Source organism: Carcharodon carcharias, chromosome 6 (genome assembly GCF_017639515.1).
Source record: "Carcharodon carcharias isolate sCarCar2 chromosome 6, sCarCar2.pri, whole genome shotgun sequence".
Classification (NCBI taxonomy): Eukaryota; Metazoa; Chordata; class Chondrichthyes; order Lamniformes; family Lamnidae; genus Carcharodon; species Carcharodon carcharias.
In genome coordinates, this window is record NC_054472.1 from 150,322,595 (window position 1) to 150,331,855 (window position 9,261).

The window sequence follows — 9,261 nt, forward strand, 5'->3', positions numbered from 1 at the left end:
CTTCAGGTCATTTACAGAGGGTATCTACTTACATACCAGAACTGATGGAAAGCTGTTCAGCCTTGCTCGCCTGAGAGCCAAGACAAAGGTGTGGCAAGCTTTCATCAGAGAGTTGCTCTATGCTGATGATACCACACTAGCATTCCATACTGCAGAACACCTTCAGCAGCAATGGACAGACTCTCTCATCCTGGTAAAGAGTTTGGTTTGACCATCAGCATCAGGAAGACAAATGTCCTGGTCCAGAATGTTGCCATGCTGCCATTTTTCAGCATTGACAATGAGACACTGGAGTTGCTGATAGCTTCACATATCTAAGCTCTGCAATCATTAGGAATCTGTCACTTGATGCTGAAATCAAGACCCGCATTGCAAAAGCTGCAACTGTTAGTCCAAGCCGAGAGTGTGGAACAACAGCAACCTGACTGAGAACACCAAACTGTGAGTCTACCAAGCCTGTATTCTCAGCTCACTCCTCTACAGTGATGAGACCTGGACAACATATACTAGGCAGGGGAAAAGTCTGAACAGTTTCCACCTTCGCTATCTCAGGTGTATCCTTGGCATCTGTTTGCAGGACAAGGTCATCAACTCAGGTCCTGGAGCATGCTAATTTAATCAGCATACACTAATTGCTAAACCAACAAAGTCTGCGCTGGCTCAGCCAAGCTCATTGGATGGAAGATGGCTGTATACCCAAAGACCTTCTGTGTGGTGAAATGACCACTGGGCCACGACCCCCTGTACTTCCATATCCCCTTCACAAGGACACCTGCTAGTGAGATGTGAAGATGGCAGACATTGACACTGATAACTAGGAGACAGATGCTCATGACCGTGACCTCTGGAAATTGACTATTTGGTAGGACATTGGAAGAGGCAAGCAGAAATGAGAAGTTCAGCTGGTTGAGGAGAGGGACCAGAGAAAGGAGAGGCCAGCAAATCATGCACCTTCTCAGCCCACTGTCTTCCTGCACAGCAAATGCAGCAGAGACTACCATGCCAGAGTGGGGCTCTTGAGCAATTGTTAACAGAGTTGAGTTGATCACCACAGCACAAATCATTGTCTTACAAGACGGAAGTTGGAGGCATTCTTGCATTTGGATGTTAACTTTGTGGGTTCACGTCCTACTCCAGGGTTTGAGCCTGTATCTAGACTGACATTTCAATGCGTTACAATGAATGGTCATCTTATCCTTGTTTTCAAATCCCTCCATGGCCTTGTCTGTCCCTTTCTCTGTTACCTCCATCAGCCCTACAACTTGCCAAGATCTCTCTGCTTCTCCAATTCTGGCCTCTTGTGCATCTCCAGTTTTAACCACTCCATCACTGGGTAGCCTTGCCTTCAGCCTCCTAAGCCCTAAGCTCTGGAATTCCCTTCCTAAATCTCTGCCTCTCTACCTTTAACAGGCTCATTAAAACTTAATTTGATCAAGTTTTTAGCAAGGTGTCCTATTAACTCGTTTGTAGCTCAGTTTTTAACAATGCACTTCTTAAGTGCCTTGAGATGTTTTACTACGTTAAAGGTGTTTTATAAATTAAAGTTGTAGCTCTGCGTGGAATATTGCTGGTGTAGGAAAACTGCTTTATTTGTCTACATTACAGACACTCCACTTCAAACTCAGTTATTTTAGCAAAGTTTTTTTTATTCTTTCATGGGAAATGAGCATCACTGGCAAGACCAGCATTTGTTGCTTGTCCCTATTTGTTCTTGAGAAGGCATTGGGGTGAGCTGCTTTCTTCAACAGCTGCAGATGCACCTGTAGTGCTGTTAGGAAGGGAGAAATTTGGTATGGAATATGCATAATATGCACAAGAGGACACTTTTGAACTTTATCGTGTTCACTAAATGAGTTTACTTGTACTTTATTTGAAATTATCCTTTGAAAATTTATTTTATTTTATATCTTACAGATGCTGTGTAGAGATCGCTCCACATCCTGTCCAAAAAATATGCCTGTGCAGTCTGGGATGACACACCCTTATTTTCTCTCTTTCTCTTCCTAGGAAAACATTTAACTTTCTTCAATTGATCAGCAAGTCACACTATGGGAACTGTACCTAGAGACTGCCATAGCATTGCATAGCACAGCAGAGCATAATGTGCTGTGCTTTGACATTCAAAGTGTAATGAGGACTGGGTGGAGTAATGGGCATTAACTTTTCATCTTAAGGTGTTCATACATAAAATGGAAGCACAAATTGATAATGCTATAAATTTTGTATTTGGGATTCTAGGGTATTTAAATTAAGATATAGACTACAAATGATAGATCATTGGTTAATCTTTAATATATCCAGTTCTCGATGCTGTACTCAAGGAAGGGTGTCAAGGCCATTAGGAGGGTATTGAAAAGATTGACAGGGATGAAAGCTGGGGATGAGAGGCTTTTATTTTATGTGGAGAAACTGGAACTTCATTGAAAGGAAGTAAATTTTATAGCAGACTTTGAAGTTCTGAAGGGCTTTAGTGAGATAAACTGGAGAAAACTATTGCTTTTGGTCAGCCAGCTGATAACTAAAGGACTTAAATTTACACTTGTGAACAAAATAAAAAAAGAGACAGGTCAGAATAAAAAAAATATGCAGAGGATTGTTAGTTCTTGGAATACCTGAACAAAAACAGTGGTAAGAACAGAATCCACAGTAGGTTTAAAAATGTGGAAAAGAATTTGAAAAAGAAAGTATTGAAAGGACATGTGCATGAGGTGAATTGCTTTTCCGCTGAACCAATGTTGGTGCGATGGGCCCAATGGCTTTCTCCTGTGCTGTACAATTCTTCAGATCCGTGTCTGGCTCCAGGTAAAGTCCATTCCACACTGATGATATACGTAAGTCTTCCCCATAAATTGTGAAATAATTATAGGTGGCCTTGGCCCATCTAGTGGGTGTAAGCTCATTATTAGGCAGTAATTGGAAAACTTATACTGCATGCGCACATGATGGCAAATAAAAAAAATGCTGTTACAACAGAGGACTGGGGCAAAACGTAATTTATTTATTTTCTTGCTGTCTGTCCATAAGCAAACGTGTTTTAATTTTTGCAATAGGCTGTGGCATGTTTTCTCAAACCCTCTATGAGGTCAATTTTTAAAGTGACTCGCAGCAAACTCTCTTTATGGTTAAATCAGAAGTATAGTTTATTCACACATTCAAATCCAGGGAATGGTCACAACTGCATATACACACACAAGCATGCAATAAGAAGATAGGAAAGAGGAGTTTTTACAACTATGAATAACCTAAAAGAAAAAGAACCACAGGTAGGGATATCAGTTCACTTGATAGCCAGGATCCAGAACAGTTCCTCTGACCTGTCCTCCTTCTTCCTTAACCGAGGTTTTCCACCCACGGTAGTTGACAGGTCACTGAACCGTGTCCGGCCCATCTCCCACGCATCCGCCCTCACGCCTTCTTCTCCCTCCCAGAAACATGATAGGGTCCCCCTTGTCCTCACTTATCACCCCACCGGTCTCCGCATTCAAAGGATCATCCTCCGCCATTTCCGACAACTCCAGCATGATGCCACCACCGAGCACATCTTCCCTTCACCCTCCCTGGTGGCATTCTGTAGGGATCATTCCCTCCGTGACACCCTGGTCCACTCCTCCATCATCTCATACTCCTCAAACCCCTCCCACGGCACCTTACCATGTAACCGCAGAAGATGCAACAGCTGCCCCTTCATTTCCTCTTTCCTCACCGTCCAAGGGCCCAAACACTCCTTTCAAGTGAAGCAGCATTTCACTTGCACTTCCCTCAACTTAGTCTACTGCATTCATTGCTCCCAATGCGGTATCCTCTACATTGGAGAGACCAAACGCAGACTGGGTGATCGCTTTGCAGAACACCTTTGGTCTGTCCGCAAGCATTACCCAGACCTCCCTGTTACTTGCCATTTCAACACTCCACCCTGCTCTCATGCCCACATGTCTGTCCTTGGCTTGCTGCATTGTTCCAGTGAAGCTCAACGCAAACTGGAGGAACAGCACCTCATCTTTCGACTAGGCACTTTACAGCCTTCCGGACTGAATATTGTGTTCAACAATTTTAGATCATGAACTCTCTCCTCCGTCCCCAACCCCTTTCCATTTTTTTCCCCCTGCTTTTTGTTTTCTCCAATAATTTATATAGATTTTTCTTTTCCCACCATCTCTCCACTCTGAGCAAAGGGAATTTTGATAAACTGTTAATTGAAAGCTGGATGGGCTTTAAGCCTATAGCCCCCAAAGCACTCTAATTCAGTTAACAGATTTGATTCTCCCCATCCCTCAATGCTGATCAATTTAAAACAGTGATTAGACACACAAAGTAAACAGCACTCAAATGAATTAACGGACATTCATTTATTGAGAGTGATGGATAAGAGAGACATCTCTTTATGCTGAGAATTGGCCCCATGTAGTTTGCTATAATCGGCATTTTTTGAGGCAATAATTCATGCTGTCATCAGTTTTTTAAATTCATTTATTAGATGTGGGTGGCATTGGCTAGGCCAGGATTTATTGCCCATTCCGAATTGCTCTTGAGAAGGTGGTGGTGAGCAGCCTTCATGAACCGTTGCAGACCATGTGGTGTAGGTATGCCCACAGTGCTGTTGGGGGTGGGGGAGATGTTACAGGCTTTTGACCCAGCAACAGTGAAGGAAAGGTGATATGTTGCCAAGTTAGGATGGTGAGTGGCTTGGAGGGGAACTTCCAGGTGTTCCCATGTATCTGCTGCCCTTGTCCTTCTAGATGGTAGCGCTTGTGTGTTTGGAAGTTGCTGCAAGGAGCCTTGTTGAGTTCCTGCAGTGCACCTTGTAGATGGTACACACTGTTGCCACTGTGTGTCAGTGGTAGAGGGCGTGAATGTTTCTGAATTTGGTGCCAGTCAAGCCGGCTGCTTTGTCCTGGATGACGTCAAGCTTCTTGAGTGTTGTTGGAGCTGCACTCATCAGGCAAATGGAGAATATTCCATCAGACTCCTGACTTGTGCCTTGTAGGCTTTAGGGAGTCAGGAGGTGAGTTACTCACTGCAGGATTCCTAGTCTCTGACCTGCTCTTGTAGCCACAGTATTTATCTGGCAAGTTCAGTTCAGTTTCTGGTCAATGGTAACCTCTAGGAGGTTGATAGTGGAGTATTCAGCCATGGTAATGCCATTAAATGCCAAGGGGCAATGGTTAAATTCTCTCTTGTTGGAGATGGTCATTGCCTGACACTTGTCAGTCCAAGCCTGGATATTGTCCAGGTCTTGCTGCAATTGGACATGGACTGCTTCAGTATCTGAGGAGTTGTGAATGGTGCAATCATTAGCAAACATCCCCACTTCTGACCTTATGATAAGGGGAAGGTTATTGATGAAGCGGATGAAGATGGTTGGGCCTAGGACACTACCCTGAGAAACTCCTGCAGTGATATCCTGGAACTGAGATGATTGACCTCCAACAACCAGAACCATCTTCCTCTGTGCTAGATGTGACTCCGACTAGTGGAGAGTTTTCCCCTTGACTCCAATTGACTCCATTTTGGCTAAGACTCCTTGATACCACACTTGGTCAAATGCAGCCTTGATGTCAAGGGCAGTCACTCTCACCTCACCTCTGGAGCTCAGCTCTTTTTCCATGTTTCAACCAAGGCTGTAGTGAGATCAGAAGTTGAGTGACCCTGGCGGAACCCAAAGTGGGCATCAATGAACAGGTTATTGCTGAATAAGTGCTGCTTGATAGCACTGTTGATGACCCTTTCCATCAATTTATTGATGATGGAGAGTAGACTGATAGGGTGGTATTTTACTGGGTCGGATTTGTCCTGCTTTTTGTGTGCAGGACATACCTGGGCAATTTTCCACATCGCTGGGTAGATGCTGGTGTTGTAGCTGTACTGGAGCAGCTTGGCTAGGGGCACGGCAAGTTCTGGAGCTCAGGTCTTCAGTACTATTGCCAGAATATTGTCAGGGCCCACACCCTTTGCTATACCCAGTGCCTTCAGCTGTTTCTTGATATCACATGGAGTGAATCAAATTGGCTGAAGACTGGCATCTGTGATGCTGGGGAGCTCTGAAGGAAGCCAAGATGGATCATCCACTCGGCATTTCTGGCTGAAGGTTGTTGTATATGCCTCAGCTTTATTTTTTGCACTGATGTGCTGTGCTTACCCATCATTGAGGTTGGTGCTATTCGTGGAGCCTCTTCCTCCAGTGAGTTTTTAATACCTTCACCACCATGCATGACTGGATGTGGCAGAACTACAGACTTAGATCTGATCTGTTGGTTGTGGAATCATTTAGCTCTGTCTATTGCTTGCTGCTTATGCTGATTGACACGCAAGTAGTCCTGTGTTGTCGCTTCACCATGTTGACACCTCATTCTTAGGTATGCCTGGTGCTGCTCCTGGCATGCCCTCCTGCACTCTTCATTGAACCATAGTTGATCCCCTTGCTTGGTGGTAATGGTAGAGTGGGGATATGCTGCGCCATGAGGTTACAGATTTTGGTTGAGTACCATTCTGCTGCTGCTGATGGTGCACAGCACCTCATGGATGCCCAATCTTGAGTTGCTAGATCTGTTCGAAATCTATCCCATTTAGCATGGTGGTGGAACCATACAACACTATAGAAGGTATGCTCAAAGTGAATACGGGACTTTATCTCCACAAGGACTGTGCAGTGGTCACTCTTATCAATACTGTCATAAAAAAATGCATCTTTGGCAGGCAGGTTGATGAGGACGAGGTCATGTACTTTAGTGTTAATTTTATTCTACGCTAGACAGACTGTAGACATTCTGGAATGTCATAACCTGCAAAAATGTTCTTTCAATCAGTGTAACATTTTTTTAAGTTTAACATATAACCTTACAAAGGCACAAATAAGATTGTAAATTTGGGATGTTTGGAATTGTGGACATATACCCATAGCTGTTCAATGCATTGTGCAACCCACTTTTTTACTTTGCAGATTTTCTTGCTTTCTTTAAGACATGAGGAGCTTCAAATTTTAAGATGGATTGGAAAAGTTGGGACTGTTTTCCTTGGAGAAGAGAAGGTTGAGAGGAGATTTAATAGAGATATTCAAAATCATGACGGGTCTGGTCAGAGTAATCGGGAGAAAATGTTCCCTCTTATGAAAGAATTGAGAATGAGGGGGCACAGATTTAAGATAATAAGTAGAAGAAGGAAAAGGGTTACGAGAAAAAAAACATTTTCACGCAGTGAATGGTTATGTTCTGGACTGTGCTGCCTGAGAGTGTGGTAGATGAAGCTGAACTGAAACTTTTAAAAGAGTTTTGTCTGAGAAGGAAAAAGATGCAGGGTTACGGGGAGAAGGTGGGAGAAAGACACTAAGTGAATTGCTTATTTGGAGAATCGGTGCAGACACGATGGGCTGAATGGCCTCCTCCTGCACTGCAACAATTATGTGATTCTGTGAAGTATGTACTTGTTAGTCCCCTCACCACCTGCCACAGGCCCAGTCTAGCAGCTATGTCCTTTAGGACTTGGCCAGCTCGGTCTGTAGTGGTGCTACCGAGCCAGTCTTGTTGAAGGACATTGAAGTCCTCCACCCAGCGTACATTCTGTACCCTTACCACCCTCAGTGCTTCCTCCAAGTGGTGCTCAACATGGAGGAGTACTGATTCATCAGCTGAGGGTGGCTTGTGGAGGGTTGGGGTGGGGTTGTGTGGCGCAAAACGTGGTAATCAGCAGGATATTTCTTTGTCCATGTTTGACCTGATGCCTTCATGAGGTCCACAGGCGATGCTGAGGACTCCCCGGGCAACTCCCTCCTGGCCGTAAACTACTGTGCTGCCATCTCTTCTGGGTCTGTCCGGCTGGTGGGACAGGACATACCTAGGGTTGGTGATGGTGATGCATGGGACGTTGTCTGTAAGATATGATTCTGTGACTATGTCCGATTGTCTGAGACAGCTCTCCCAATTTGGCCCTAAATTGACAGGGTCAACAAGGCTGAGTTTGCCATTATCATTTCCAGTGATGCCAGGCAGTCCGTCTGGCTTTATTCCTTATTGACTTCTTAGCAGTTTGAGACAACTGAGAGGCTTGCTAGGCCATTTCAGAGTCAACCACATTGCTGTGGATCTGGAGTCATATGTAGGCCAAATTCCCCCTCCTTAAAGGGCATTAGTGAACCAGACAAGTGAACCAAGCCCTCCTCCAGAGAGTTGAGTACATAATGCCGGTGAACTCGCAACTGCAACAGGGTGTGTGCTTCCTTGTTTGAGGGAGAGTTCCCCTGGTGTTCTGTCTTAACATTTATACCCCAACCAATATCATTCTTCTAAGGAAGTCACATTCAACTCAACATTTACTCAGTATCTCTCTCCACAGATGCTGCCAGACCTACTGAGTATTTCCAGAACTTTTTATTCCAGATTTCCAGCATCCACAGTATTTTGCTTTTATCATTAAAACCATGTATCTCATTGCTATTTGTGGTATCGTGCTACATGCCAATTGGCTGCTGTGATTCCTGACATTTTTTTAATATTAATTCCTGGCATGTGGGCATCACTAACAAGGCAAGCATTTATTGCCCTTAAGACATCAGAGTTGCTAGCTAGGCCATTTCATAGACCATTTAAGAATCAACCACATTGCCCTGGGTTTGGAATCAAGTATAGACCAGACCTGATAAGGATTGCAGATTTCCTTCCCTAAAAATGACATTATTGAACTAGATAGTTTTTACAACAATGGTCAGCATGGCGAATACTAGCTTTTTAATCCAAAGTTATTTAATTAACTGAATTTAAATTCCCTAAATTGTCAAAGTGAAATTTGAACTTATGTCTCAGTTCACAGGCTTTAGATTACTAGTCTAGTCACACAACACTACACTATTATACCCTTTAATGTAGTGATGACATTTCAAAAGTCCTTCATTTACTTGAAGTACTTGGGTGCATCCTGAGCTTGTGACATATCTTAAACAAATGCAAATTCATTTTCATAGGATTCACATTAAATAATCTAGTGTTGATGAAAAGGGCCTTAACATCATACCCTTCCAATTCCAACTCATCCCTCCATCATTTAGCCAGCTCTCCCTTTGTAATCATGAGGAACCAATATGACATGGCATCTATAACTGTACGCAGTGCTTCATTGGTGCATATATTTTTTTAAACCAGTTGGAAAAAAGGAAGAAGGCCAAGTACAGTTTGAATCTGACATTTAAAATGAGTGTTTTGTGCAGATGTGTTACATCTTATCACTGGGGAAAACCAACCACTGATCACACCAACCACTGGAAATGCCTGAAAC